This window comes from Aulonocara stuartgranti, assembly GCF_965226115.1.
Source record: "Aulonocara stuartgranti genome assembly, chromosome: 4".
Classification (NCBI taxonomy): domain Eukaryota; kingdom Metazoa; phylum Chordata; class Actinopteri; order Cichliformes; family Cichlidae; genus Aulonocara; species Aulonocara stuartgranti.
In genome coordinates, this window is record NC_138942.1 from 7,827,243 (window position 1) to 7,854,970 (window position 27,728).

General features: G+C 39.4%; 1 protein-coding gene across 3 annotated transcripts in view; it reads right to left on the reverse strand.

The window, feature by feature from the left end:
• Positions 1 to 27,728, reverse strand: part of gjc1 (gap junction protein gamma 1) — a 45,438-nt gene that overhangs the window by 9,475 nt on the left and 8,235 nt on the right. Inside the window, exon 2 of one of the 3 annotated variants that reach the window (XM_082529068.1) lies at positions 9,145 to 9,242. The exons of the other annotated variants lie outside the window; for them this stretch is intronic. The gene's annotated coding sequence lies outside the window, so the exon portion shown is untranslated. The remainder of the gene's footprint in view (positions 1 to 9,144; positions 9,243 to 27,728) is intronic. 3 annotated transcript variants of the gene reach the window in all.

Below are 27,728 nucleotides of genomic sequence, written 5' to 3' on the forward strand. Positions count from 1 at the left end.
CAACAAAACACTCGGCTTTCTGGACGTTCTCTTATGAAGAGTCTCAGTGTGTGTGCTTAACCAAGTGTGAGTCCTTCCTGAAAGGGAGAGGAATGAGAGAGGCAGAGCATCTTGCCTCTCTCCCTGTGGTACTCACACAATGGTCCTCACTTACCCCCCTCATCCCCTCCAAACTGGGTCATGGTTGGGGGTGGGGGTGTGTTTGTATGTGTGGTGATGATGAGGAAGAGGTGGTGGTGGTGGTGGGGGGGTTAATACCCCTTGGAGGGGTAAAGGAGGGGGGGAGGTCTAGGACTGACAGACAGTCAAAACATAGGAGGGCTTTTGGAGGTAAATAATTCTCAACTCACTGATTTTGTGAGACCTCTAGCCACTGGAGAGAAGCAGGACATGAGGAGGATTTCAGCAAATCTAAAGGTAGGTTTGTAATTAGAGCTCTTTGTGCTTTTGCAGCATTGTTTAAGGGCCACAAGTTGTGCTGTCTGCTTTAACTGAACTGAGAAAAACAAAGCTGAATGTTGAAATGACTAATGTGTTTGTATATCTACAGGATATTTAATCTCTATATTGAAGGTTACAGTATGTGAAACCTCACTGCTGTCAACTGAATTCTTTTTTCTTAACCCTCCCAATTCAAGTGCATAATCCAAGCTACAGCGGATGTCAATCCACCGTTTAATTCAGCTGTCAATATGAATCCATGTCTATTTAATCAGGAAGAGGCAGTAAAACTTTGTAAAAGGACACTAATACAAGTGGAAGAGTTAGTGAAGCTAACTTCTATGTGATGACAGCGATACTGAGATGAGCTGTTGAAGATATCCTGAACTTGTCAATGTCAATAAGCGCTACTGCTTTTGCCACTGCTGTTAGCATCTGGAGTTAGCTGCTGTTAGTTGTTGTTATTCAAACTTTCTTTGAAGTGGGTCTAACATTGTTGCACTCGGACACATGGTAAATAAAGTCTCATACGTTGTGAGGATGTAGTTAAACTCTTTATCAGGGGGAAATTTTTATTTTGGTTAGTACAATAATGCAAAACAGCTTAACCAGCTGTTGTTGTTTAGCCAGTTCACTGTCAGCTGTTCATGACATGGGAGGTTTGGATGTCCATCCATCCATCCATTCACTTCCGCTTGTCCTTTTCAGGGTCGCGGGGGACGCTGAAGCCTATCCCAGCTGTCATTGGGCGAGAGGCAGGGTACACCCTGGACAGGTCGCCAGTCTGTCGCAGGGCTAACACACAGGGACAGACAACCATTCACACTCACACCTAGTGGCAATTTGGATTATCCAATTAACCTATCCCCACAAGTTGCATGTCTTTGGACGGTGGGAGGAAGCCGGAGTACCCGGAGAGAACCCACGCAAACACGGGGAGAACATACAAACTCCACACAGAAAGACCCCGGCCTGATGTTGGAATTGAACTCAGGACCTTCTTGCTGTGCGGCAACAGTGCTAACCACCGTGCCACCGTGCTGCCTGGTTTGGATGTCCAATCTCATATAATTAGTAACTGTGACAGTACTGACTATACCCTTAAGCCATAAGTACTACTTGCTGCTACAGCTACTAAAACAGGCTTTACATGTTTATTCTATGTGACCTTTCAGAACAAAGGCAAAGGAGAGGCAAAAGAGGTAAGCATGTCTCACACTTACACTAATTCCCTCTTCTACAGACTTATAACATGCTTCATTTGCTCTATATTTAGAAGAAGAAGGAGAAGACGAAAAAGACGAAAACAGAAGTAACGCTCTGTTTATAAAGCACCATAAAAACTGAATGTTAAATGCTGCAGATTTCACCAGGACAGAAGAAAAGAGAAGAAAACATAACACTTACTAAACTATGAATATAATCAATAAAAAAATAAAAATAAAGGCAACAATCAAAACAATAACTTTACATGAACTTGTTCTTTTGTTTCTTTGTGGGGTTTTTGTTTGTTCGATTTTTTTCCCCCAGCATAAACTAACCCATAGACATGGACAACTAATGTAGACGCACACTAAACTATTTTTTATATTCACTATATGTTGCTAGCACCAGTTAGGACCCCCTTTTGTCTTCAAAACTGGCCTAATATTGAAATAAAACACGATGCAGATCCTTCCGATATGTCGGCTGCACATCCACGATGCAAATCTCTTATTCCATGATATTCCACAGTGCTGGATGGAGATCTTGTTACTGTGTGGGTCATTTGATCACAATAAACTCATTGTTATGTTCACAGGATGGACATGATCAGCAATAACATTCAGGTAGGCTGTGCTATTTAAACAATACTCAATTTAGTATGTATACTATACAATACTCAATACTTTGCTTGTCAGTAGTGTTTATTTGAGTTACTGTTGCCTTCCTAGTAAGACACTTAAATCACATCTCCTCCTAATTCTGATGCTTGGTTTGAACTTCAGCAGGTTTTGACTATGTTTACAACATATGATCAGCTGATTGGATATTTGCATTAACAAGAAGATAAAGAGTATCTAATGAAGTGGGTACACTAAATGAAGTTCCCAGTGTTCCCACATACAGGCTTTTCACTTCACTTGTGTTCACTTTTCAGACCCAAAGGTTTAGTCAGTTATTGTCAGTGGATAACTACACACACACTCACACCATCCCTTCCCAACATCATATGGGCAACAATGAAAGAACAAAGTGTACTCTCGATTGAAGGTTGGGAAACATAAAACATGAACATTTATTGCCAACGTTTATGGACTTTAGTTGGTGCTTTCAGAAGCATGAAGACTCAATCATAATCCTCCATCTCTTCCAGCGTCCACATGCCCTCCTCACTCCTTCCCTCTTTCCCCTCCCCTCGCTTCCTCATGAGTCATAATCATGCACGCTACGAACAATAAAAGATGTTCGTCTGATATTGTCCAAATCCACTCACCAGTGGTGGTTGCTCAAATTAGGACTGCACGCTATCGCAGCCTCTTTTCTTATCGCTCTCCTTTGAGCGGACCAATTCCTATCGCCGAATTTCACAGATCATACGCTGAGAAAGCACAGAGTATAATTCTTCTTTAAATTCATATCATGTCGCTCAAAAGCCACAGCTTTGGTTAAAAATGTTTTTTTGCCAAGTTTCCTTCCTATGTGTGAGTCTTTTTTAATGTTGGCAGTAACTCTGGGAACATTCTTTCCTTTGATGTCAATTCATTTGAGTTGTTTTTAATGATGGTGCTGATGCTGAAGTTCAGAGTAATGATGGGAATGAACACCCAAGTCCTTAACTGGAGCTAAGTCAAATTTGTGATAGTTTTTTAAGCACGCTTGTCGTGATTTACAGCTACTTCTAATCAGACTATGTGACAAACTTTAGCATTCAAGTAATACACAGTAAGTCATTCTGTTGAAATACCATCTGTGTTTGTGTGATTACACAGACATTGAGGGGGAGAGATGGTTTCATTCTTTTCCCTGCTGACATGAAATGGACATACTCCATGTTACTGTCAGTGCTAGTTTGCCACGCAGAGGGGTTTAGCTGTGGGTTACAGCATATGACTGCAGCTCAACATGTCCCCAGTTCAACTCTGGTTGCCCTCTGTGAAGGCCACAAACTTTGACTGTCTTTAACTGCTTCCCTTGTCCACAGTTTTTCGTTTTAATTTCAGTATTTACTTAAATAGCACCACATTGACAACAACGTCTCTCAGCATGACACATTATACTGTAAGGTGAGTACACAAATCAAATCAAGAGATCCTTAATGCAATTCCATTTGCACCCTATGTGAAGCACACTATACAATTACTCAAATAAGAGTAAACTAGAAACCAGAATTTGTTAACACCAATAGCATGTGCAAAAACCATCCATAATAACATGCCTTTTTTTTGAACTGCAAACATCTGTGTCACACATGCATATGCTTGCATATATATGCAGTAGTCATGCGTGCTGCTAGATAACATGCAGATCTTGTCATACTGCAAAGGAAAAGCCTTTCATTTTCCATACAGCACCAAAGCAAACAATCAACAGTTTCACTGCTTAGCATTTGAGGCAAGTCATCAACACTGGGTTCTTCTAAGTCTTCTGTGTGCATTTTATATTCTGAGCGCATATGAGCAGCCTTCAGAAAATGTGTATATATGAGCACGTCATAACACAGGCTGCTCATAGATGGATTGAGGAGATTGGGACCGCTTAACACCCATAATCCCTCACTCGGCTTGCATAAACCAAACTAATTTGGCTCATTTTACTGTGTATCGTCCATGTAAACAGTGAAGCACTTAAAGAAGAGGCTTAAGCGACAAAGTTGTCATTTGGCTTCTTGTCTGTATTTTTGCAACATACTTCCACCCGGGCCATTAAAGAACTCTCTTTCAGAGCCGTAGAATGATGAGATAAGATAAGATAAGATAGAACTTTATTAATCCCTCGGGTGGGTTCCTCTGGGAAATTCGACAACACTACTGATGAGTAGCTATTAATATGCATGAAGCCCAAGACAGCCGAGTCATCTTAAAATATGGGTTTCATCAAAAAGTTTAGCTTTATGAAAAAATTGTACAAGATGTGTGGAGTGTTTTGGACCCATTTGCATATGCAGTGTGGAATTTCCAAGTTTAAACAAGAAAGTTAAATTTGATCGATGACTTCCTGATGGTAAACTTTCTCAAGACTGTCGTAATTTTACCAAATTAAAGTACCACAATTTTTCAAATGCCAGCCGTCAAATTAAGCTCTTCAATGGTGGGTTGAACACCTCACAGAGTGGAGGCAGGCTGTTGCTGTAAACATATGAATCAACAAACAGAAATTTGAGATGATACACTGACACACAGATGTTTAAACAGGAGGGAAACATTTAAGGAGATCATCCTCAAAGAAATTTTGAAAGTTTGACATTTCATTTTAGTTATTTTTTTTTTCACGTTAATGCCGTTTCCACATCAATTAGTAGTGGAAATGTTTTTATTTATGTAAACAAACAAACAAAAAATACCAAACAAGGAATAAATTGTCATTTTTTTTCTGACGTTCTAATAAAAAGAGGAGAGGCTGGTCTGACTGCTTGTGTGTGCTTCAGTGATCGAGTTTCTTTGAGTTTCTAATTCATGTTTAGATTTTTAGAATAAAATGCAAACGGAGAACCTTAAAATTCCCTAAATTCTAATCTTATGCATTGTCAATAAATGTGGCGGGATCTTATTTTCTCTGTTTTACTACATTAGTCTCACGTGTAGGTAAGGAAAATTGTGAAAAGATAGGGATACTTAAAGATATTTAATCTTTGATATCTTATATATATTTCATTTTACTTTTAAAGGCCATGTATCTTATGGGGCCAGCATGTAGAAAGAAACTCAGAAGCAAGTATCATTTTTTAATGTTTGGGTTGGCTTAGCAGTTTGTATCAGAAAGCATGTTTGCATGTCTTGTGCAGAAGGTGGTATTAAACAAAATATTTCCCTTTAAATTTAATGGTTTGCTGTTCAAATCTCGGCATCTCCAGTGACTCTACACTTCACTTCAGCTGCAATCTATTTCTACAATAAATACCAAACCAGCCCCTCTTCTTATTGGGTTACTTGCTGCCTTCTGTGTCCATTCTAGTGCTATTGCAGAGTTTCTTCACCTGATTAACATTAATCAGGGAGCAAGAGACATTCTTGTGGTCTGAGTAGTTTATACTGCTCCAGTTTAACTTTAGCTACCACTTTCGTCTCCCTTCACAGGGATTAATAGGTTTTATATATTCACAACCAAAGTTTAAGTGGATGCAACCATCCCACTGAACCAATCAGGAAGTACAGCAGGTCAGTGGGTTCATTACATGGATGTAAACAACTTTTATTTGTTTACAAATGAAGAACATGTAAAAACCCGTCATTTGTTTGATCTACATTTGCCTTTATATACAGGTCATTTCCTGGGCTAACACCAAGGGGGTATAGCTCAGTGGTAGAGCAATTGACTGCAGATCAAGAGGTCCCCAGTTCAAATCTGGGTGCCCCCTTTTTGCACTACAGTGGTAGTATGAAAAAATGGTAACAACATCACACGATCCGAAAGCTGCAAAGTAAATGATGACGTAGCATATGTTATTGTAATGAAGTTTGGCAATGCATATACTGTATGGCACATCTGCAGTGCAAAGGGTTAGAGTTATGACTAGCAGAACAGATCATTTGTATTTAAAAAAAATCCTATATTAATTAAAATCATGGGTGCTTATAGAGGCTGCAGTGTTCCTTTAAGAATCTTTATCACCAGTCAATCAATGCTGCCTTTGTAGCGAAAAATCATTTCATGCCTTTCTGAAATCACCCTTATCATAGGAAGTACTCTTTTTTTAGATTTGTAGGAAATGAGCTGGATACATAGGCAGCCACCACTATAGAAACATTAAATACATCAGAGAGAGCAAAGGGAAATTTAATTTTCTACATTATTCATGGATTGAACTATAAGTGAACCCTAAATTAGAAGAACAAGGAGGAACAGCACAAAGATAAAGCGTCAGACTATGGATCAAAATGCCCTTTTCTAACTATGACATTATCACACATAATGTGACATTATCACGCATGAATGTTTAAACACAAGTTTAAAAAAGGGGGGAGGGGGTCACTCAGCTGGGCTTCATCAGTTTTGTCTGAAAATGCTTGATCATTATAGTCATCTGTTTAATTTGATCATCTGCAAAATCTATTTCCTCTGTGAAAAACCCTTCCAGTGAATAAATGAAATTAGAACAGAAAACTGCAGATTTTAAGAAGTTGATAGGATCCAGTTTGGCACCTGTGGCTGAGTTGTTATACAATCTCCTGTCCTGTATAACAATGCCAGTAGTTCTCGCTCTGCGACAATAATTTCCCCTGCTTGTTGCATTCAGGGCATTCCAGCCTCTCTACAGGAGGTAATATTAAATGAACCTCAGTCTACCGTAAGCAGCGCTCATGGACTTATGGGCATATAAAGTAAACACAGGGGGCACTCAGATTTGTCTTTGTATGTATTTTTTCCAGGCAACTACTGGAGCCTAAGAAAGCATGCCATAAATGAATGCACACTCTAAATAGCATTAAACAGTAATGAACTGACCAGCCTGCTATATAATCCAGAGTACAGAATGCCCATGTCCAAAAAAAGAAATAAATTAATTATTGTTCATACTGTATCTCTCAAGCTAAAAAAAATAATAGTGTCAGGTATTCTTTTAAAGATCATTATATAAATTACATTCATATTCAGGTGACTTCTGATCCTTTTATTGGCTATTATAGAGCATGTTGTATATGAGTTCTCTGTAAGGTTCATGTATCTTCATCTTATGTGTGGAAATGTTTAAAAGCCTTTTTTCCTCCACGATAAAAAGCAAAAATCCTGGGAAATAATAAACTATTGTTGATTTTTATCTGTGCCATGGAGCAAATTAATTAATAGAGGGAGGATGGACGCTACAAGCGCAGGTTCATTATCATACACAAACATGCAGAGACTCACGAGTGAACAAACACATTTGGGCTGTTAAATATTTGCAGTTCAGAGAGAGGCTGCCTCCTTGACTCGGGCTTTGTGGATACAATTCATTATCAAACAGAGCTGAATTCACAGATAAAGCACGTACAAATCATGAGGGAGTACAGCTCAGTGGTGGAACATTTATCTGTAGATCAACAGGTTCCCATTTTGCCTCTTCAATTGCTGTATGTAAACAGGAATCTTTGCACATGTGATAAAGCTCTGCTGCATGTCAGAGGCAACACGGTGGCAGACAATAGAAAAGCTTTCTGCTCTGTGGAAAGGCTTTAGGGGAGACAGGCTAATACCACATATTCTCTGAATGTGCTCCTTAGATCTGCATTTTGTTGCTGCTCGTTTCTTTTCATATATCTTCTTTTAGCAGAATTCAACCATAAAAACCCTGCATTTAAACATCTTAAAATAAACGTATTTTATCTTATAATGCTATCATCACACAGTTATAGCTGTGTGGATAATAAGGCTTTAGATGGGCGTGCATTTATCTACTCTAAATGCATTAGTTATAAAGCAAGCTAATGCCAGTGACAGTGAACAAGATTTTGCAAACCAGTGACAGCATTTTTTTAATTTTAGAAGAGATAATCTATGCTGCAAATGGCATAGAAAAGAGACAAAAAGTGCAGAAATTCATATTTGCTGTTTGACTCTCATATAGCTGCAGCCATTAGTTGGAGTAAAACAGACAACTGCTTTTTTTTGAGATAGTAAATTCTTAAAAGGTTTAGGTTGTGTGTTCCTATCACACGTACATCACTGAGCCACACTTCATCTCATGCCTCGCCATAAAAAGCCTCATTTAACTCATCGGCCGCAGATTAGATTAACATCTGTAATTAGTGTTGAGGAGACGAGTTAACCTGAGTTGAATGGATACTTCAGCATGCGTATGTTATCATACATAATCATGCAGAGCAAGTCCCCAAAACACCCACGCACACAAAAACACACTGCTATCATCTCCTCGGGCTCACCTGCAAATATAGAGACCTGTCAGAGAAGGACTGAGGAAGAGGAGCAGGGCAGATGGAGCTGAGGAAGAATCTGTGGGTCTGTATTATTGAATCAAAGGTGTGTAAAATATCCACTCAATGAGAATAAAATGTGTGGTTAATTTGAAATAATGTCTCCCGTAACAACAAAATGTGTTCCTATGGAAAAAGCAGATTGGCTATTGGCTGTGTCTGTGTATATACTGTATGTGTGTGTCTGTATGCATATGTGAGGCTGACTCACAATTATTATTTCTTGTTGTGTCTTCAGGCATGGATGTATTCAGTGTGCGTGCTTGCCTGTGTGTGCGCATGCGGAGCACCTTACCCACTGGTGACAGGTTCTAAGGGCAGAAAAAGTGTGTGTGTGTGCGTGTGTGTGTGTGTGTGTATTTTCCTGCAAAGTACTGTATGTCATTTATTCCTATTCACATTATTCACATTCTCCAGGGAAGTGGCTAGTCTTTCATTACAGTGCGCTCACTTGTTTGACGGTTCTGCTCCTGAGGCGATTGCTGCTGCTAAATATCACACACCTGGATGCACAGTGTGTGCTTTTCCCTCTCATCCCAAAAAACCTGCTATCATGCTTTTAGTGTCTAAAAAAATCATACAAGAGTTTCACCTTGATGAGCCTTCTTTAGAGGGGCCATACAGCACATGTAGGATTACAGATGACTTCTTTTACAGCAGCGTATCTTTAATACCGCAGGAGCTGAAAAGCTGGGCAGAGGGAAGATAGATAAAGGAAGAGAACAGTTCTTTAAATATGATAAAACATAGAAGTGCATTATAAATACCACACCACTGGTTCCCAAACTATTGCTGCAAAATAGGAATTTAATTTGCGGGATGGCAAAAACATGCTGCACATTAATGCAAATGGTAATATGTGTGCATGTATTTTTATGGCTTTATGTGACACAAAAGAGTCACAGCTTCCAAGTGGAGTAGGACTACCTCTAATAAATGCTAACAAGAGATTTGTACTTCTGCATTAAATACGCAATATAGGTATACTGTGACCGTAAAGCCTTCTGAAAGCCAGAACCTACACAGTAATCTGACACTTCAGATACACTGAGGAAAGCCACGGGCAGTTTTTTTCTTTGTGCCATGGTATATTAAATACATTATATATACTTAAATGTTAGTGCTGAAATTCCAATTAACAGGCAATTTAATGGTTCAGCTCCCATTAGACTGGTGAATTGTCTGGAGTCAAGTATGCCGGGCTTTTTGCTTAATATATTACCCAACAGGCTACTTTAAAAAAGAAAAAGGTCCTGCCTGGAACATATCTTAGTAGTAAATATACAGATACAGTGAGGGAACTTTAAGATAAGCTAAAAATAAACTTTTTTGTCCCATGGGGAAACTGGTCTTTGACAAGGAGTTCTAAACATAGTTGTGTTCACATAATAAGCATAATATATTACGCCAATATAAATAGACTAATATGCAAAATCTCAAATATAACCATGCAGAATCTTTGTTGACTTTCCTTCCTGGTTAAAGTTAAACTTTATTAATATGGTCCATCTTTTTCAGGCCCACTGGTGAAAATTCTTAAAACCCCTGTGTTTAACTTCTTCATACTTTCCCCGTAGTATGCAGTACTGTAGAAAAGCCTTGAACCCGCCATCTTTTCCTTATTATATCTTTATTTTGCATCCAAGAAGCCAGACTTTTTTTTTTTAAAGTGGTGTGAGCAATAGTTCTCCAATCTTTCTAAAGGTCTTTCAAAGTTGTTCTCTGGACATTGGCTGATTGATGTCTTGTTTACAGTCCACTCCTTGTACCTAACCAATTTTGTACCTACCCCATACAGTACATACACAGAACGGCATGTAGTGTGGGTCTAAAAGATAGGAAGAAACTGTACAGTGGATGACAAAAGAAGAAGTGGCAAGCCTAAAAAAAATAAACTGTTGAAAAACCATGTATGAGAGTGATGCCCTTAAGAAAGGAAAAAATTCAGCTATGACCAGACAAAAAAAAAAAGAAAGTAAGAAAGAAAAAAGCCAGTTTAGCTCACTGGGTGAGCAGGCGACCATATTCCATAAGGCAAATGTTCAAGTCTGACCAGTGGCACTTCACTGCATGTCTCCCCTTCCTTCTTGTTTATTTATCACTGCTGCACTACCCAATAACAGAGAAAAATGTCCCCCAAAATGGTCTCAGTGGGAAAGTGGCTGTCAAATAGCTATTATTAATGAAGGGAAACAGGGAGAAAAGGCTGATGTTGACTGAAAATCAGTGCCAAGAGGACTTACGGAGTGATGAATCCAAATTTCAAATATCTGGTTTAAACCATCATCAATATCTACAGAGGTCAGGAGAGAGGTATAACAGTGAGTGTCTACCTGTAAAACACAATGGCTCTGGAATGGTTTGCTGCTGGATTTTAGCCAGTGGTGTTGGGGATACTGATGAAATTATGAATACAAAAATGTTCCAACGTACCATCAGCTTTTGATTCATGATGCCAGATCCAGAAATTAATTGATTGGAAACGGCGACAGTTATCCCAAACATACTGCCAATGTGGTAAAAGCACACCTGGACAGACCAAGACCTCAACATTATGGAAGCAGTGTGGGATCGTCTTAACAGAGAATGGAAAAAAAAACACCCAACAAAGAAGAGCTTCGAATGTCATTCAAGAAGCCCTGAGAACTGTTCCTGAGGACTACTTAACGAAATGACAAGAATGACTTACTAAGAGAATTCAGTCTGAGCTGAAGAATAAAAGTGGTCGTACCAAATGCTGACTTTGTTAGAATTGTTAGAATCTCATTTTTTTAAACAAAATGTAAAGAAGTGAAGGGTGGCTCAAGACTTTTCCACAGTACTATAGTTTCTTTGTAAAGTCAGCACCACTTTTTTAACACTTTTTTAAGTGTACTGATTGCTAGATTTGGAATCCCATGATAGATTTATCAAGGTGATAATAACCTGCTTATGATCCTGAACCCAACTGCTGCTGTCAGGGTAAGTGAAACCAGACGGTGGAAAGATATCCTGGGTGTGTTGGAGTTGCAATGTATTACCGGGCCTGGAGAGGCATACTATGAAGCTAACAGCCAGAACAACAAATATGGCTGTCTTTTTATGGTGTTACCATGGTAACACATGCTGAACACATAACATGTAGACTGTTTATCACCAATCAGTAAGATTAATTTGAGAAGAATCTGACAACAAGCGTAAGTGATTTCAACCTCCTGTTTATTAGTATATGACACAGTGAGAATTCATGTACTGCTGTCATGTCAGAATTAAGTAAGAACACACACAATAAAATAAATATTGCATATTATCTTGAGTTAACATATACATTTTTTCTAACTTCTCTGCATGCTTCTTTTGATCTGCAGCATTAATCTCTTGTCCAATCTGCAATGGCAATCTTCCCTTTTACTGCTATATTTTTCTTTTCTTTTAGAGAGCTCTGTCACACATTCCTCCAATAATGCATCTGCCTTGGAGTTGGGGGGGGGGGGGGGGGGGGGGATTCAACTGGTCAACATTGTGCAGAAGAAGAGTCAAATAATACATCAAACGTCCCTTCTATGTGAGCGCAAGCAGAGCCTGAAGAAGAAAGGCTGGGCTAGTGAAAACAAAGAAAACCGATTGCCCGTGTGGAAATGTTCATTATCTCTGAGGTTTTATGTTTAGTGAAGACAACTAAGAAACTAAGAAATTTGTCTATGTTAAACTTGCCTTATATCTTATCCCTTTCTTGAGCTTTGTTTCTTCATTTTTGTGTTATCTTGTGTTTTGGTTCATGTCTGTTACTGTCAGTAGCAGCAGTTGCCCGAGTGTTTCTGTTTCTGTCTGCCTTCCTTTCTTTTTGTTCCCATGTTCGTCCCTTTGTGTTCCCTTATTAAGTGTTAATATTCAAGTCTATGGTACTCTCTTTTGTTTTGTCCGGGGTTTTTTCTCCAGATTTTAAATGCTTGAAGGTTCGTTTTCTTCTATGTCCTGAGTTAAAGATGCTTTGTGACAGCCTGCCTTGATTCTCTGATTATTTTGTTTTCTGATTAACTGTTGTTATTTGCATTCCTCTGCATCTCATTCCCCTCCTTTGTCTAATCCCTAATCAGTGATCTCTGTATATATAGTCCAGTCCAACTTTTTGTCTCAGTGTGTTTCCCAAGGCTTTGTTCCAGAAAGCAAGTTTAGTGAAAGTTCTGAGTTTGTTGACACATGAGAGAAATTTCTGGCTTTTTTGTTCTAGAAAGAGACTTTAAACTTAAACTGTGTAAAGTAAAGTGTGCGTGTTAGTCCCCATAGGGAAATAGTTCCTCTGCATTTAACCCATTCACCCAGTGAAGCAGTGGGCAGCCACCAGTGCAGCGCCCGGGGAGCAGTGTGTAGGGACGGTACCTTGCTCAGGGGTACCTCAGGGTAGCCGTTCAGTGGAGTCGAACCCCCGACCTTCCGATCATGGGGCCACCACTCTACCTACAGAGCTATCCCTGCCCCACAAGAACTGTGTCAGGTGCCAGGGTCAACAAAGTTTCTCTTTGACTCCTTCACTCCTGCTTTTTCATTTGTGTAACTGATGTCCAAGCACCTTCACAAGCACTGAAACCCTGGTTAGATATTGGTTGTGTTTAATAATTAGCATTTTTTTTACTAATTGGTCATCTATGCAAGGGCACAAATGATGATCGCTGAATAAAATATAGCAAAATAAAATATGAAGTCTGTATCTCCATGACTCGGGTCAGTAAGGCAGTTGTCAGGTTGTCTGCTAGTTTCTCTACATTAAAACATTTAGCATGGATTAGTGTATTCATCAGCATTTTAAGAAGAAGAAGAAGAAGAAGAAGTAGTAGTATCAGTCACAATGGTGAATAAATACCTGTCATTGTTTATCAGTTGGAGATTTTGTGAATATTTTAGTTGAAAGTTGTAATGTGAGACTAAATGTAGTTCAAAGTGAGGTTTTTGAATACAGGCAGTCTGTGTCACTGGATTTTATGCTGAAATATTTTCATATATTCAAATATAGTCATCAAATTATGTTGTGCAAAGTCTGAACCATTGTTTTTATTGAAAATAAACTAAATGAATTTTAATGAATCTAAATAATATCGCATGTCAAAGTAATCTATTTTTTTATCTCATTATTTCATATTTGTCCTTTAGGACCTGCATTTTGTCCTTGTCAGGGTGAAGCTGGATAGTTTTAACTTAAAGATCAAAAGTAAAATTTGGTCGGGTTTCACCTTTACCTGTAAAGGTAAATTTGGATGACTGCATAGATGACAATTACATTTTTCTCCCCTGGTGTTTATGATGAATGGTAAATGGCCTGTATTTGTATAGCGCTTTACTAGTCCCTAAGGACCCCAAAACGCTTTACAAGCCCAGTCATCCACCCATTCACACACTGGTGATAGCAGCTACATTGTAGCCACAGCCACCCTGGGGCGCACTGACAGAGGCGAGGCTGCCGGACACTGGCGCCACCGGGCCCTCTGACCACCACCAGTAGGCAACGGGTGAAGTGTCTTGCACAAGGACACAACGACCGAGACTGTCGGAGCCGGGGCTCGAACCGGCAACCTTCCGATTACAAGGCGAACTCCCAACTCTTGAGCCACGATCGCCCAAATGGCATCATTCACATAGCTTCATAAAAATGAAGCCGCTGTTCTTCATTTACTCATTGTCATGGTGAATGCTATCAGAAATCCAGTGATGATGGCTTCATTTTTCCAGCTTTTCTGCAACTGAAAACTAAGAGTTTTCCACCAAGGATTAGACTCAGGCTTTGTTGAACCTGTCTTCTGGAGCTGGGCCCAAGTTTGTATTCCATTTCTTCCTTGGCTCCTCATGTTTAGACTTTGACTTTTGGGGCTTTTTTCCCCTGTAGTCTGTATTTGGGTCCTCAAATCCAAAGTTGTGTGACAATGATAAGAACATTTTAAACCATCCATCCATCCATTCGCTTCCGCTTATCCTTTTCAGGGTCGCTGGAGCCTATCCCAGCTGTCATAGGGCAAAAGGCGGGGTACACCCTGGACAGGTCGCCAGTCTGTCGCAGGGCTAACACACAGGGACAGACAACCATTCACACTCACATTCACTCGCACATTCACACCTAGTGGCAATTTGGATTATCCAATTAACCTATCCCCACAAGCTGCATGTCTTTGGACGGTGGGAGGAAGCCGGAGTACCCGGAGAGAACCCACGCAAACACGGGGAGAACATGCAAACTCCACACAGAAAGACCCCGGCCTGATGGTGGAATTGAACTCAGGACCTTCTTGCTGTGAGGCAACAGTGCTAACCACTGTGCCACCGTACATTTTAAACTTTTAACAAAATCAGCAAAGTTGCTCAAACATTTTAAGTGTCAGTGTTTTTTTCTTTTTTATTTAAGTGTTGATATCATTTCTATTAAAAGTAACTATTATAAATATTACTTGTCACCTTGAACAACTGTCAAAATGTGCACATAGGGGAAAAGGTCTTAGAAGACAGCTTTTTTTTGTTTGTTTTTTATGTTCAGTTTTGTTTGTCTGGTTGAAAAACAAACAGCAAGAAAAAAAAACCCTGCTAATTTCACACACTAATGATTCTTTATTCAGGACGTGGTAGATGTGATGTATTTAAAATTATGTAATATAATTCTGGGGGCAAGAAAGGTATTTTTAAATATAGATTTTAGTCATATGCAAAAAAAAAGTCTCTGCATAGCTGTACTTTTTTTTAAACTAACATTAGGACTAATTAGGTTGAGCTGGCTGTGTAGAGCCACTGCATGTACTGTCCTATGTCAGTGAAGGACTTTGGCAACCCACTAATGCAGCTGGATTTGCATTGAGTGAAATGAAGCGAAAGTTTTAAATGGCATCAGTCTTGCTATTAAAGCAAAGCAAAACATCAGACAAACAGGGAGGAGCAGCTCTCTCCTCCATCCGTGTGTGTGTGTGTGTGTGTGTAGTAACTGGGGGAGTGCTGTCCCTCGCCTCTGCTCAGTGTGTGCAGCAGCTGCAGCTTTCAGCCTCGGTCTATACTGTAGGGGCCATTCTGCTGTCTGAAAGACTGATAGGAACAAAGAGCAGAATGGTGATGGAGATGAACCAGAGGAGAGCTCTGATGGTGTGTTTCAAACACACTTGTTCCCTCTCTGCTGCTTGTAATTTGACATCAGTGTGAAAGGAAAAACAAAAACCACTCTTCCGGATCAAGAGCTAAAGTAGGCTTTTTGGACAAGGGGAACACAAGGGTCAATTTCAAAACTCTTGACCAGAGGGCGGCAAAATCTTGACAGAAATTGAAACGAGTACACCAGCTCCTCCCGCCTTCCCTGATTCGTTGCTATCATCTGTCTGCCATCTTAAAAAATAATGGTTGCTGACATATGTCCAGTTTACAAATATGATAAATTGGAAAACACTTCCAGCAATGTAAATTCTCTTATTCTATAGAAACAACATACAAATGCATAAAGGCAGCTCAGCACATATGGCACCCACAGTCTAAGATACTTTAGGTTCCACCTGTGTTCACAAGGGGCCGCCACAGTGGGTAACTCTGCATGTTGGATTTGCCAGATTTGCGAGATGATGCAACTCAAAGGGATTTATGTCTCCTCCTAGATCCAAACTGAGACTCTTTCACTCGTTGTAAGCTACTACACTATGGAGCCACTATGGTAACCACAGGCTAATGAGACAAAATCAGAGCGCATGAATGGAGTCCCCTGTTTCAGCTCATGGCACTGAGAGCTGAGCAGAGACAACGCTCTCATGCAACATCCCAGTCAGTGCCAATGCACAGACAGCAAAAAAATGAAGCTTACTCAAAGGCTGGCTCACAGTATAGAGGTATTATAATAAATGAAATGCAAGGACTTGGCTGACTAGTGCTTCCTTCCCCCACAATCCCCCCTATCTCACTGCCCACCCCCACAAATCCCAATACAGTCACTCTTCCTGCTGTTTGCCATCTCCATCCCCCCTCTTCCACTTCCTTCTCTTCATCATCCATCAAGAACCATAAGGACTGACTCTCGCTTCCTACATATCAGATACACTGCTTGATTTGCATAATGGCTTATTCCATTAGTCTGAGTCCACGTGAAGCCAACAGCCCCTTATATAGACAATTTAATTATACTACAAGTTTAGAAAAAAGCTGCATTCACACTAGAGTCCAAATTTGACTTTACATGTGATGTGCCTCTTCAACTATGAATTATTTAAATTAATTCCTTTAAAAAAAACACTTTTTCCTTAAATCATATATTATTAGAAAAAAAAACATGTCACCGTTTCCTAAAGCCCAAAAAATATCCAGTTTGCTTGTTTCACTATGTCTGAAGAATGTTTGCAAAAGACATTTAGTGTAGTGTGTAATCCCATAAGATAAAAACAAATCGATCAATTTGGTGAATCAGCTTTAATATTAGAGCACAAGAATCCAGGTGCAATTCTAAATGATTTGGACTTCTTCAACATTTATTGGGTGTCTGTGCTCCACTTGCATTTGCTCTGCGCAACTTAACAACAGCAATCACAAATCTAAGTTCACCTCCTGCCACCTCCTGTTTTCCTTTAGGGGATTCCAACTCCAAAGTTGAGAATTAGCCAGCAAGTCTTCTCTTTTCAAGTCCACTCTATGCTAGTAATAAGGTTTCTTTCTATTTTTTTATTGGTTTCACAAGCTGATTGGCTAAGAAGAAAAAATACATCATGCTAGAGATTTTTATTAATCTGACAGCCAAACGTGTTACAGATATAGAAAGTATTAAATCAGGTTATTACAACTTAAATTTTGGAACAACACCACATGTCATATTAATTCTCCTTCACTTACCTGCTTGGTAATACTCAAAGCCCTTCCTCTAAACACTGTTTCTCCTTCTCTTTCAGCTAGCACAGAGGGACGGTGTGGCTGAAGCTCACTGAGACACTTTCCCTCTGGACCCATTATGGATCCTTATTTATTCCAATATTCAGCCCACCTCCTAATCCTTATAAACCATTCACTCAATCAAATGTGATTGAAGTTTAGAAAAGAGTATAGAGCTGTTGTTTTTTCCAGATGCTAACTATGTAGGGGACTCCTTAAATGCCACCTGCTTCACAAGGGCAATATTTCCTTTTTCTCTGCTGCGTTGGTAAATTAAGATTTCAAATAAAAGTGGAGAGTGGTATGAAACAGTGTGTTCATTTGTTTCTATCTCTCTAATGTACACTCACTGGAAACTTTGCTAACTACATTTTGCTAGCAGTGGGCTGGACCCTCTTTTACCTTTAGAACTGCCTTGATTCTCAGTGGCATAGATTCAACAAGGTGCGAGAAATATGCTGACCACTTCTGGCGAGTGTTTGTGAATTGTAACCTCAGTTTGCTGTTCTTAGCTAACAGAAGTGGCACTAGGTGTGGTCTTCTGCTGCCATAGTGCATTTACTTCAAGGTCAGAAATGCTTTCTTATTCTTTCGTTGTAAGACGTGTTTATTTGAGTTACTACTGTTTTCCTATTAGCTCGAAGCAGACTGTCCATTCTCCTCTCATCTCTGGCCTCAACAAGGTGTTTTCACCCACTCGGCCCATTCGCTGTAATTCTCTGGTTGTGTGGGAAAATCCTATTAGATCAGCAGTTTCTAAAATACTCTTACAAGCCCATCAGGCACCAAAACCCATGCCTTCTCCATTTTCTTTCAAAGTAAGTGACTCTGAAAGCGGCATTCTGAAGCTCAGTTGAACTTCAGCTGGTCTTGTTAGCCATGTCTACTTGGCTGATTAGATATTTGCATTAACGAGCCACTGAACAGCATACCTAATAAAGTGGCTGGTGAGTACACATTTGCCATTGTATATTAGTGGGGAATGTAAAGTTGTCAAAATCAAATGTTGTTTTCATGAGGGGATTCTTCCATCGTTCTTTTCTGTGCTGTACCATCACAGAGGACCGTGATTCAAGGCAACATTTTAATAGTAATGGCTGCGCTATGATATTTTTTTTAAAGCAGACACTGCAGTAGGAAAATGGAGGCACACTAGCTCTTTCTTGTTTTGTAAAATGTTTCATTTTGATGTCAGCCACAAGTTGCATCGTTGAGGGATAACAAAGCCTTTAGCTATGCACACAAAAAGCATAAAAGAAGCAGCAATTAACTTAACTTTTTTTGCTGGAGACAAATTGCCTTGAGGTTTTTCAGGAACAAATGAGGCTGAAATGATGCCGTTTTAATGTCAATTAGCTATGGCTTTTTCTTTTTTTTCTTAACTTCTTTTTTTTTGTGTCGATGGAACCCAGAGCAGACACACTATCGCGCTCTTATCCACGCGGGGCTTTGTGTGCTTTCAGTGTGACATGGAACCGATGTGAAACAAACCACTAACAAGCCCAGGGAGACAGGAATAATCCACCACAGTGCAAAAAGATATGCCAACTGCAACACAAGGGTCAATTACCACACACAAACATGCACACACACAGAAAGCACAAATTCTCCACTTATTGATGAAACTGATTTCTTGCACTCTGTCATATGATTAAAGAGCTGGCTTATGACTGACCATGAATAATGGGTCCCTGAGCTCAGCTACACTGACCTTAGAGGAATGATAGTGGGAATGCATGGGGAAAAGACATATGGGTTAAGCAAGGTAAAGCGGGAAAGAGGGAATGAGATGAAGGGAGTCTTAAGAGCATTAGGCTGCTCCTGTGCAGAAGCCCAGATTCACCATGAAGCTCATTGTCTCGAGCCAAAGCAGACCTGATACCTGCCAACAGCGCTCATCCGCCCCCCTGCTGTCAGAGCTAACTCTGTCAGCGCTCTCCATACAGATGACAGACTCGCTGTTAATGGAACATAAAGCACAAACAGGTCCCAGAGGATTATTACAATGCAACAACACTAATGAGTGACTGATTAGCAGCGGCCCTATGAAGCTACCCTTTTCTTAATACCCAAAATTTGACTTTACAAACATTAAGACCATAACTTCCACCCCTACAGCTGGCGTGAAATTGACACTCAAAGCATCACATGTGGTGGACCGTTAATGCTTCATCTATTTAGGGTGTGACAATGAGTCAATCAGTTTGAAACACGCATGACTTCCCGCAAAAATTAATTAGCATTGTTTAATGAAATGTGACTTTCAGCCTGCGGCGCCGCACTGTTTAAATCAGACACGTTAGAGGAGAAACCGTCGGCTTCAGGATCCTCTGTTGCTCCTGTTGCAGCAGCTCCACTCACACATGCTGCCAGGAAGGAGAGCACACAGAGGCCAAATGCCACTGCCAGCCACGGTTGAATTTGTTTACTGCAGATAAGTAGAGACATCCTTGCCATCACAGTGACTGAACGCCGAGATGATGATTTTGGCTCAGTTTGTGTGGAGAAAGGAGGAGGGATCCCGCTGCATTCAGGGTTCACGGTGGCATAAATGTGAGTGCATTCACAAACATGCATGGGAGCATGTGCACACACGATGCATAGAGGAGCTCCCAGTGCTCTCATTAAGATTTTATTTGGGTTAAGTTAATGACACGGACCCTTGATAATCTGCAACTGAATCTTCTGTTAGAATAAATTATTTAGTTAACACCGATAATCTTGCCACCTGTGGTGTGCAGCCAGAATACTGAATGACTACCAACATCTTCAGTGTTTTAAAATAGCTTTTGAACAGAAATCCTTAATTCATCTTAATTTTCTAATAATTAAATTTGATAATACATCTTAGAATTACTTTCGTAAGCCCTGAATACTGATCTCTTGCTTTCCCCCTGCATCTTCTCTCTTCATGACTTGTTTGCTTCGAGGCAATACTTCACCCTGTGCTAGGAGCTGTTAGAGGTCAAGTGTCTTGCTCAAGGATGCACCAGCCAGCCAAAACATTTGAACACAAAACTCTGACCCTGTTCCTGTTTCATCTGACAAATCCAGAAGACATCAGTCATAAATATAACAGGCCAGCACTGGGAAACTGACTGGCAGAGGACACGGATTTTTCAAGTTATTATACTTTAATATCTAGATAACAAGTCTCTGTCAGTGTCACAGCATTCATCAGCCTTCATTCACTTTCATCTGACTGCACCATGGATGCGATCACTCCACTGTCACTGTATTTTCCTTGAGGAGTAAAGGAAGGGCCAAGGTTTATCAAAGGATAACACTCAGAGACAGAGTTGAAATAGAGTTCAAACTAAAAAATCCTTCACAAACTGCCACCACACAGTGACACTCGGGTCACTGTAAATACCAAATTAACAGGTGAGACCCAAGAGGTAAATGTGTAACGGTGAGTGGCAATGACCTTAATTGTTCCCAAGATACCAGTGCAGATGTAGCTATGGCAATGTTGGCCTCTTGGTCGGTTTTTAATAAGCCACTATGATCCAATCTGAAGCATCTCAATCTCTACAGGATCGAGAACTCTAAATTTGTCAGACACTCCTTCACATTCAAGACTTAATGATGGCGTTACATTAAGTAACACTCCATTTTATTTATACAGTACCAGTTCATAATAGTCATTTCAAAGCACTTCATAATGTAAGCCAAAGAACCTCCAGAGAAAACGGTCAGGTGTGAGCGAGCACTTTATGGAAAACCTCTTTTAAAACAAAGAGACCGTGAACAGTTGAAACCTTGGGTTGAGGATAAAGGGGGAAAAGAAGCTGGAAAGAGGAGCGCAATCTATAGGAGGGAGCGGATAAAATTAATGACATGCAATAGCAGCATCCATATACAACCGATTACAATTTCACTCAGTACATTGAGTTTTAACTACATGACTCTAACCAAAGGTTTATAACAGGGCACTACTTTGTGATTAGTTTGTTTAGCATTAGCACATTTGGTAATCTAAGATAGTGGGCATATAGCACGCAGAAGCCATTAAACAGGCACATATTAATATTGTGTAAGGATATTAGCATGCTGATGTGGCACTTAAGCATACCAAAGTATTTACTGAAGGGCTGTACTTCTGGTAATTGCTTTCTTTACTTTCCTTGAGTTAACTTTAGTTACATTTTTGATTCTACTTTCCACTTCTACTCAACTGCATCTTATAATAGTTGTACTTGTAATGTTGTACTTGATTGTACAACTTTAGCTTTGTTAAAAAAATGTAAACAAATGAGATCAAGAGTTTCAAAGGTGATGTTTTTGATAAATGAAGCTTCCCAGCGGTTTATAGTATTTTCAGGGAAGTAATATTACATGTGACATAGTAACAGAGTAGCACAAATTGTATCCTCTATCCTCTACCGATGATATAAATGTTAAGCATAAATAACATAAATAACATAAAGTTAAGTATGGATTTGTTGTAAAAAAAAAAACAACAAACTGTAGTTTTAATGTGTTATATGAATATCAATGAGTTCTTTGAATCACTCGCTGGAAAAATATTGACTGCACCACTTCAAAAGCAGACAGTTTCATACTTCATGTGTGATCTGCTAGCATATACTCCCAGTAAAAAACTTTTATCTCTACAGTCCAACCACTTATGGTTCAAGTGTTCTTCCTGTGAGCTGTCTTTTATTGAGAGTTACGGATTGGACAGTTGTTTTTGCTCACTACTAATAGGTCAAAGCATGCCAGACATTGGGAAAAGATGAAATGGAGGAAAAATAAGGAGGCAAGTCAATGCAAAGCTGCCAATATTAAGAAATGATTCACAGTTGCAGCCAATTTCAGCAGATGGTGGGTGAATGTAAACGGAACTTGGCAATCAAATTTCCTACAAAACACTTTATGGATGCAGAAGGGGGGAGAAGAGAAAAGACTGAAAAGGCATAAGAGGATTGGAGAGCTGAGAAGGAAACATACTGAAAGGAAAGGGGAACAAAACGAGCCCTATTCCAGCAATATGTTCTTGCCTGCAGTTACACTTGTTCCAATACAAGTTTAATGATGCAATCGGGCTTGCCATGCTAACTGACAGGTCTGGTTGTGCAAAATAATTGATCGTGCTCTCACTGATATTGGATCTAAAACCCAGGAGTAAAAGAAGAAAAGCCTGCATTCACAGCTACAGTGTGGATACTATCGAACGACAATTACCCAACAAGAGGAAAAGGGGGAAAGGACAGAGAAAATAATAGAGTAACAGTTTTTATACCCTCAGAAATTGGTCTTTTGAGGTTACATGTGTATGTAAACCTATAAAAAGAAGTGTCTTATTAAGGAGTGGCTCAAGAAAAATATATTTTTTAAGCCAAAAATATTAACTCCATAAATACATTATTGCCTAAGGCAAATCCTTCAGGGTACCTCACAGACTAGGCACCCTGCTTATACAACCACCAAAGGCCTAATGAAATCTCCTTCATCACTCTGAAGACCACACATCCCAATGTTTGTATCTACATCAAGAATAAAGTAAACAGAATCAAGTCTCTTCTTGTTAGTGCTATGAACGGCTCCTGGTATAATAAGCGATAAAGTAAAGATGAGTGCAAAACGTAAGAAGGGTTACAGACCAGAGTTGTTTTGATTTCTACTCATACATAGACAATACTCTCTAGATAAGTTTTTATAGCTGTTTATTATGGGCAGTAACAACACAGTGTATTTTCTGATTTTTCTCTTTATATGAGTGTGTGTGATTGTGTGCATTCAGATGTCCACCTGCTAATTATGATTGTTAATGCTAATGCAACATCTGGCTCAATCTGCTTCTCATTAAAGGAGCCACAGGAAAACACTATCATGCCAACTCACCAATGTCACTTAGAGGTGACCTATTATTGCCTGTTTTTATATAAGCTGTTATAGTCATGGAAACTTTAAACACCATCAAAGCTTTGTATAGCAATGTCAGCATTTGCACAAGTAGCTTAGGGTAATCTCTGTTTTGAATGGCGTTATATTATCACTAAAATCATATAGTCCTGATGCAATCGTCTCATCTGTATTTCCATCAAAATTGATCGAACATAATTAAAGCATAACAAAGCTGTATCTACTTGAATCATATTAGTACTATTCAGCCTCTTAACTGAACGTGCCACACTCTGCACCCCTCTAGAAATGCCATTTGTAGAAGGTCACAATGTGTATCTTTAATAACAGATACAAACTGGCTTCAGTGCAGGGACCCCTTCAGGGTGGAAATGGCTTGTTTTGTCTGCAGCAGTCCTAAACTATGCTGTCTGCTGCTATCGTGGTAATGCAAAATGTGCCAAATCTGAAACTGTGGGGATTACAAGTCTAAAGACAACACAAATAAGAATGTGTACATACATAAAGGATTATGTTTTTTCAAACCTTAAGGGGAACTACTTCTGGAGGTTTGAGCAGACAGCTGGTTCTAGACTGCTCATCTTTTCCCACACCAAGCTGGAGACAGGAGCTGTGATAAAATCCAGAAAGTACTGCACTGTTCCAGTCGAGGAAACTGATGTTGCTCTCCCTGCCGTCTGCGCATGCATTTACTAAATCATTATCATTTCGAACAAACATGATCTTCACCTGAGTTACCCTTTATTTAAACAGGCCGCCCTAAGGCTTCATAAGAGTTAAAGACAGTCCTACGTCCAACAGAAGGACAAAAAAAAAACAAACAGAAGAAGAGGAAACAGAAATTGCAATGAGCTATTTAAAGTTAGGCCTTAAGCACTTCTGTCAAGTGAATCAGCTTTTTCCTTTTTTTCTTTTCTTTCATTTTAGATGTGGAGTCTCAAATTTTAGCCCATAAGGCTATTATCAAGGCAACACTAGTAGCACGAGAGCATCTGTGCTCGCCTTTGGGCTTTTTCCTATACCCATCGCACCATGATGGTCTACGGCTCAAAAAATCCTGGGGCCTCGTAGTCATAGAAACCCACTCATGTATGAATGTTACTTTGTTTAAACATGACTCCAGGAGAAGACACAGAGAGGAAAGGACGGGACAGGAATGTCCTGGAAGACACGTCACGTGTGGGTGATGTAACAAGAAAGTGGAGGAAAAAAAGACTCGGTGTTTTGGTGCCCAAAAATGATGCAGACAAGAAGAAGCTGAGAGGTTGTGTGTGGGGCTTTCCTCACACAACTGTAAAGTATCTGAATGTAAGTAGAAGTTCTGTGGTGCTATCACAGTCTAGCAATAAAACATACTCCAAAAATCAAGAAGAGTTTCTCATGATTTAACTGGTTAACGAAACGGGACAGAAGACAGGACAGAAAGTTTCTATCATTACTTACCTGATCCACATGGTCTGTAAAAGATTAGCAGAAAACACCAGTCATTATGAATATATATTCACAGGTATTAGAGGAAGCCAGGAGTCAGGTTACAGCATATTTTCAAAACCTACTTTCCTCTGTCTGAGTTTTAACCAATAATCCAGTTAGTCTTAGGTATGACATCTCCATTGGAGGCTGTATAAACACTGAACATGACCCCAGAGCATCTTTGTGTCAGGAGGAACATGTTGTATATGGAACAGTGGCTAAAAATAACCCAGTGTTAGCTTGTCTCTTTCTATCTTTTTATTAGTGTAACCCCCTGCAGTTGTTCAATTCAACAAAATTCCTTTAAAAGTAAATCAAAGGGACACTATTCTGGTTTATGTTTCAAACACGTTAAAGAAAAAGACGGAGCTGGAGGTTTTTATAATGTAAGAATGCATCAATAAAGGCATTTCATGAATGATGATTGGAGACACCTCAGTGAGTCTATCAGCAGCTAATGATTATGAGCTTTGTGACCCAGTAATGGAGGTGGTGACCTTCAGGGGTATTGTGAAAAGAAGGCGTGGGATGAAATTGAAGTAATATGTTCACAGGGTTATTGTGGATAAATCATTAAGACTACACATGCAGGCAACAAAAAAATAAAAAAAACGTCTTACATATCGCACTTCATGCAGTCTGCCCTGCATCTAGCTTTCATCTCATTTTAGCCTGTGTGTGTGTGTGTGTGTGTGTGTGTGTGTGTGTGTGTGTGTGTGTGTGTGTGCCTCTCAGAGTGTGGCAGAGTCTGTCAGGCAAGGCAGTGACAGGGTTTCGGCCGCGGTCTGTGAACCTGGCTGCTCTGTTTAGCTCCGCCTGTGACAGAGAGCGAGGGGGACATCACCCAGCCGTGGCTGCCCCAGCTGAGCCAATCGGGCGTGAGCGCTTACGGTCACATCAGCGCATGCCTTTTGCCATGTGCAGCTCTGTGGCACAGATCCCCTAACATGCTCTCCACAGTTGTAGTGGCATTCTGCTGATGACTTGCATGTGTTTGCTCAGATAATAAAGGTAACTGTGTGTTTCATTAAAAAATATGTGTGCCCTCCTTCACTGCACCTGTGCTGATAATGTTTAACAGCATTATGTGATCACATGGCTGAAAAACAGGCTTCTAGTGTAACCGTATGTGCGTTTGCTATGAAAACTTTGATTTTGATTATTATGGCCCTCCAAAATCTGATACCAGTGACCTTTTGGGTCAAAAATGAGGGTTTTTTTTAGGATTTCCCAAATTATCCAAAATAACAAAGGGTGCCTCACCTATTTTTCAGCTGTAGTGAAACAATTTCAATGTAAATTCACCGTTAAATGTAAACTGGAGACAGAGAATGTTTGCCTTTAAAGGAAAAGCTGTCTCTTTTGAATTAAGACACAACTTTTATTTTGAAGGTCAACATTCTCAGTTTCTTTTTTGCATTGCACTTCTTTAAGTTTCACAAACACATGTCGAGCAGTTTGCGACTGTTTACACATAAGTCAGAACCTTCTACAAAACTATGGGAGTTTGCGGGAGTATGCTGGCAACCAAAGTAATCATAAGCACATTTTGGATGCAGCGAGATATATTTCTCTTTATAGGAATTTCATACTGGTGACTGCCAGCAATAAACAGTACAGCAGCCACTTGCCGACTGTTCGTGGAATAAGCACTTTTTCCTTGTGACCAGGGAATCGCTTACCCGTGTGAACGGAGCTTTAGCAATCACTTTTTACAGTTACTGCAAGCAACCAATTGCAACTGTTTGAAATACACCGTTTTTGTCAACCGGTCTCTGGGCCTGTGTGACTGTCCAGGGCTCTCTTTTTTTTTCTTTTGACCTGAAACACATCCAGATTTAGTCAGATCCAGCTGTAACATTGTGAGGCCACAATTCCATCACCAGGTCAGAGTGACATCTGAAAACTAGAATAAATTTGAACTTATTCAAATCTGTAGATTAGAGCTGATGTATTAGAGTTGATAACGATGACATCATTGAACCCATTCTGTGAAACCTCAAATACAGCTCTGCCAAATTTAATTTAAAAAACATGATTTTAATCATTGTGGTATTTTGTATTTTTTCATTGAATGGGAAACTGTCTATTGTACACAAAATAATTTTGTATTATTTATAAAATAAAGGACATTAAATGCATTTGTGTGATTTTTAGATTTTATTTTAACAAAGCACATGAAGAAGATGAGTTATACACTGAAATAGTACATGGCTATTTTTAGATATAGCAAAAACTCATTCACTGAGGTAGTATTTAGGGTTCATCTGAGTGCAATGATAGTTTATCATATCAATGACTGTTTTTCATGTTGGTCTTGGAAAAAAATGAGATCACTTCATGCAGAGGAAACAGTATAAACGCCATGCAAAGAATTTTACTGAAGAAAAGTCACATCAACAGTCCTTAAATTTAACCTTTACATTACCTGTTATTATCTACATTCATTTTAATCCTATCCTTATACATTTACATAAGAGATGCTTATTCTTGTAGAAAGCATGCCTTGAATGTTTCCCTGTAGTTCATTATTTTTTCCTCTGAACAAATTTATGTTGTTCAGAATTTCACGAGATCTGCATATTTAAATGTCTCAAGCTGTAAAAATAGTCAATTTGTATAATCCCAACAACACTCATAGTAAAAAATCCAAACTGTGCGTTTTTAAGAAGAAGAAGAAAAAGTAGATGCAATGTCCTTTTATTATTACAGTGCTTCTTTAATCTTCAAAATTGACATATTTAATGTGTGCTTTTCAACTAAGTCTCTCATCTGCCATTACCCACAGAAATTTGTTTTCATTTACTCTTTCAATATCGATCCCACTTACTTTAATTAATGGATTGAAGTGTATTTAATACATTTTTCAAAATAACATTATTTTAAGTTTATTTGAATTTAATGTTCATTTCTTCTTATCATGGATGACATCTGTCCTTAAAAATATTACACCCAAGACAATGATATTTCAAATGGGGAGTAAAAAGG